Consider the following 5,810-nt stretch of genomic DNA (forward strand, 5'->3'; position numbering starts at 1 on the left):
AATTATTCTCAATCTTAGTTTGTAATAGGTTTTGGATTTATGTAATGGGTAGTTTTGATATTTGCAGAAATACTTATGTAATGGGTAAGTAGTTTTAACATATGACGCTTATGTAATGGGTAGTTTTAATATTTGCAGAAATGATTATGTAATGAAATAATTCTAATATTTGAAGTGGTTATTATATTTTTGTCATAATCTGAGAATAAGAAATGCTGGCTGTTATATTTTTGTCATATTCTGAGAGTAGAGTAGAAAATAAGAAACACTGATCACATGGAGCAGAAAACGCCTACCTTCCCCTCACGTTTTCTAAATTAGAAAACGTGTGGCCTCTACACGATTTTACTCTTTGACCAACTCTGGCCAAAAAAATGAACAACCCCACAATATATTCATGAGAAAATGTGCAACCCCAACACGTTTTGCCCAAATTCGTAATTTTTAAAAAAAATGTGTATTCTCGTAATTATGGAAAGTGGTTTGCAAAAAAGAAAAACTAATTTTCGTTACGTTTTTTGTCCTCTTAAATGAATACATTATTTACAAACTTGAAGGAAGGATTGAGGGAGATGCAGGGTTGAAAAGATTAGTGAAAATAATAGTAGGATCAGTATTTGGATTTCTTGTGGGAAATGTAATAGTTATTTTTTTATGCAGTTATTATCTAGAAATTGGTTCTAGAATGACTATTATATTTTTGGTCAGTGGTGTGATTTTCCCGATAGTGAGAAATTATGAACATAATTTTATTAAGTTGAGAGGTGGAATACATACTATGACAGTTGTTATATGTTGTCAAATAGCTATGGGTTTAACATTTCTTTGCACTGATCAAATCTAGAATATGTTTAACAATTCTTATATTATTCTCGTTCTTAGTTTGTAATAGATTTTGGATTTATGTAATGGGTAGTTTTGATATTTGCATAAACGCTTATGTAATAGGTAGGTAGTTTTAACATTTGACGCTTATGTAATGGGTAATTTTAATATTTGCAGAAACAATTATGTAATGGAATAGTTTTAATATTTGTAGTGGCTGTTATATTTTTGTTATAATCTGAGAATAGGAAACGTTGACTATTATATTTTTGTCACATTTAGAGAATAAAGTAGAAAATAGGAAAGACTTATCAAATGGAGTAGAAAACGCCTACCTCCACCCACGTTTTTTAAATTAAATAACGTTTGGTCCCTACACGATTTCTCTCTCTGACCAACTACGATTTCTCTCTCTAACCAACTCTTGCCAAAAAATGCACACCCCCACGATTTTTTCATGAGAAAATGTGCAACCCTAACACGTTTTGTCCAAATTCGTAATTTTTTTAAAAAATGCGTATTCTCGTAATTATGGAAAGTGGTTTGTCCAGTACGAAAAAAAAGTCTAATTTGTGGTACGTTTTTGATCCCCTTAAATGAATTCACTATTTACAAACTTGAGGATAGGAATGAGGGAGATGCAGGATTGAAAAGATTAGTAAAAACAATAGTAGGATTAGTATTTGGATTTCTTGTGGGAGGGGTAATAGTCATTTTTTCCTGCAGTTATTATCCAAAAATTGGTGCTAGAATGACTATTATATTTTTGGCCAGTGGTGTGATTTTCCTAATACTAGAAAATTATGAACATAGTTTTATTAAGTTGAGAGGTGTAATACATACTGTGACAGTTGTTATATGTTGTCAAATAGCTATGTGTTTAACATTTCTTTGCAGTGATCAAATCCAGGATAAGTTTAACAATTCTTATAATTATTCTCGTTCTTAGTTTGTAATAGGTTTTGGATTTATGTGATGGGTAGTTTTGATATTTGCAGAAACGTTTATGTAATGGGTAGGTAGTTTTAACATTTGACGCTTATGTAATGGGTAGTTTTAATATTTGCAGAAACAATTATGTAATGGAATAGTTTTAATATTTGCAGTGGCTGTTATATTTTTGTCATAATCTGAGAATAGGAAACGTTGGCTGTTATATTTTGTCATAATCTGAGAATAGGAAACGTTGGCTGTTATATTTTGTCATAATCTGAGAATAGGAAACATTGGCTGTTATATTTTGTCATAATCTGATAATAGAGTAGAAAATAGGAAACACCGATCAAATGGAGTAGAAAACGACTACCTCCCCCGAGATTTTCTAAATTAGAAAACGTTTGGCCCTTACACGATTTCCCTCTCTGACCAACTTTAGCCAAAAAACGCACACCCCCCACGATTTCTTGATGAGAAAATGTGCAACCCCAACACGTTTTACCCAAATTCGTAATTTTTTAAAAAAAAATGCCTATTCTCGTAATTATGGAAACTGGTTTGCCCAATACGAAAAAAAAATTGCGGTACATTTTTGGTCCTCTTAAATGAATACATTATTTACAAACTTGAGGGTAGGATTGAGGGAGATGCATGAAATTTGGACTTGATGGAAACCCAGAAATGTTGCCAAAGTGGTACGCTATTGTGGTTGTGTGGGGCATATGTGTGTACATGACATGATTTGCATGGTCTTGGGGTCCTTTAGGATGGTTAGTTCCAAGTGAGATTTTTCCACTTGAAGTGCGTTCAGCTGCACAAAGTATTAATGTCTCTATGAACATGATATTGACCTTTGCTATTATGCAAATTTTCACCACCATGCTTTGTCACATAAAGTTTGGATTGTTCATCTTCTTTGCATGCTTTGTCATTGTGATGAACATATTCATTTACAAGCTTCTACCAGAGACTACGGGCATTTCCATAGAAGAAATGCATGTTGTGTGGCAGAGTCATTCTTATTGGAAGAAATTTGTTGAACCAGATGCTGATGTTAAAACTATTAGTGATGAGTGTTAGGAAACTATTCTTATATTTTATTTATTTTTATATATAATATGAACTATTTTTAGTAATCTAGTGAGAAATATGTATTATTTTCTTGGTTCTAATTTTTAAACCATACCATGCATGCATGAACCTTTTAGTTGTTCGTTTGAAATTTTAACCTTTTTATATACTATTTTTTATAGTATTGTCTTTTATTTTGCTGAAAATTAAAAACATATTCAGATAAAAGTATATATATATATATATATATATATATATATATATATATATATATATGAATTTTTATGGGCAGAGAGAGCGTTGATTCCAATTTTATTTTTATATTTACATAATTAATATATTGTTTTAACTATTCTTTTAATATATTTTATATATTTAACATCTCAAAAATTTATACATTTATATAAAAATTTTGATAATCTTAAAATATTTGGTTAAAATTAGAAATTCAAAAGAAAACTTTTGGATTAGATCAAAATAAAAAAATAAAAAATTTATAAATTTATAATTTAAACAATTTAGGTTGAAAGTGAAATTTTGAATTTTTGAATCTTTATTTTATATAAAAAAAGTTTAACGATAAATTGCATGTTGCATGCAATATTACAATCATGTAATATTGAATCTTTATTGTATCTAAAAAAAGTTTAACGATAAATTGCATGTTGCATGTATATTAACCAGAAATGAGGATGAAAAAAAGACTATTAGAAATTTAAGGGATATAATCTACAAATACCCTAGAAAAAAGACTATTAGAAAAAAAAAATAAAGTAATGAGAGGTAAGAGAAGTCATAGAGAGACAAAAGAAGAAAATAGAATCTAGATTAATTATAAGAGAATAAAGATAGTTAATCATTCTCTTTTTTGTAAACAAAATTATAATTTACTAAAAATATGTTTTAACTCATTAATTATCATTTTTACTACTAATAAAAATTAACATTTACTAATAATAATTTAATTAAATTTTATTCTCAAATATAAACATATAATTAATTTAATAGAGTTATATTAGTAATAAAATACTTTTTGAAGGTCTTTTTTTGTTGTCTTAAACATAATTCTGTAATTAGTTTAATAGAGGTATATTAACTAGTACCTATGATGCACCGATACTTCAACTTGGGTCACGTATCCTTGTCTGACACGTATCGTATCCGATACTTTAGGATATTTTAACAGTATTTATCAATGGAGTATCTAATTTATAAAGTCGTAGTACACTACAATAAAATCTTTAAATAGTGACCAATTTTATTGACAAAAAATAATTAGTCACTAAATAGTGACCAAATTGACAACTAAAATAATTTCCAAAAATTATAATTAGTCTCTAAATTGATAATTAAAACAGTTTCAATTATGAATTGGTTTTAAAATTGGTCACTAACATTAGCTACCAGGTTTCGGCTACCAAAATAATTGATCTATAATTAGAAAACTTGGATTCACACATTAACAATCATATATTTATTACGTTTGTAAGAATTATTGTACATTTTTCAATATATATACATCATGTATCTATCACGTATCGTATCCTATTATTTTGAAAATAAACATATCGACGTATTGGATACGTGTCGTATCCGATACATGTATTGTTATGTGCATCTTAGATTAGTACTAAAAAAAATTTTGAGGCATTTTTTTCTTAAACATAATTTAATAAAGAAATATTAGTAGTAAAAAATGTTTTTTTTTGAAGTTTTCTTATTCTTAAGGCCTAAAATGAATGATTGACTCGCTTTACCCTTGAGTTGACCCTAAGGTTAACCTTATATTTATTCAACTTAGCATTAGTCGACACTAAATTATATTATATGTTATAAATATGTTTATATTGAGAAGGGAGATTATGAACCATAAACTACATTTTAGTATAATGGAATTTAGATTTAAAGATGACAAGTCTCCTCATTCATAATTTCTTTCTCTTATTTTTTTATATAAATCTTCTCATACTTATCTCTTTCATTTACTCTCGTCTTCTTCGTACATATTCATTTTTTTTTCATCTATACTCATTTTTTTCATCTACATACTAATATATTTTTATTTTAAAATTTATTTAATTTAGTATTGGTTTAACCCACACTAAATTACTTTAATTAAAAATCAATTAAAATTAGTGATGAGTTAGGCTCTACTAAGACGATACTAAAGTCGACTTTAATGGCAAACTTAATTAACAAATAGAGTCGTGAGTTAGAATCATAAACAAGTATGACATAAATTTAATAGTTAATGCTAATAACTTCTTATTTTGTTAGTATTGCTAAACGCATGTTTTCTCGTAGTTACTGAAAAAAAAATTAAAGAAACCACATATTAAAAAATATTCCGGAAAAATTTTATCTTTCCATCCCAAATAATCAAACAAACAACTATTTTCAGCCAGCCACCAAATTGTAAGTAAATAAACGAAGAAACTATCCAAATTGTGATTATTTTATGCATATAGTTCAGTGCAGACAACATACTAATAACTTTTTGAGATTAAACGGAGATAAATTTAGGGTAAAGATTTAAACATATAGTTAATTCAAATACCAATGAGTTCCAGAGATTATATAGTCTTTGTCTTTTTTGTTGTTTTCTATTTATCCACCTTATATTCTTAATTTTCTTGTATGATACTATATTCCTTCATCTTTAACCATGAAAATAATTTGAGATCTGGACAGAGATATAAAATTATATATAGAATATCATATAAAATATAGAAAAATTAACCATGAAACTGAGTTTCATAATTTGAGACCCAGACAGAGATATAAAATTATATATAGAATGTCATATAAAATATAGAAAAATATATAGTAGATGGATCTATCCCAAAGATAATTTGATATTTACTTCTGTGCAAATATTTTACTTAAATTGATTTATGCATGATTATTGAATCGAGATTCGAATCATGAATAACTTTTCATTTATTTTGAATTATGAATTGAGTCTATTATAAATTACA

The sequence above is a fragment of the Vigna unguiculata genome, chromosome 10, assembly GCF_037176805.1.
Source record: "Vigna unguiculata cultivar grain cowpea cultivar isolate G323 ecotype 2 chromosome 10, ASM3717680v1, whole genome shotgun sequence".
Classification (NCBI taxonomy): Eukaryota; Viridiplantae; Streptophyta; class Magnoliopsida; order Fabales; family Fabaceae; genus Vigna; species Vigna unguiculata.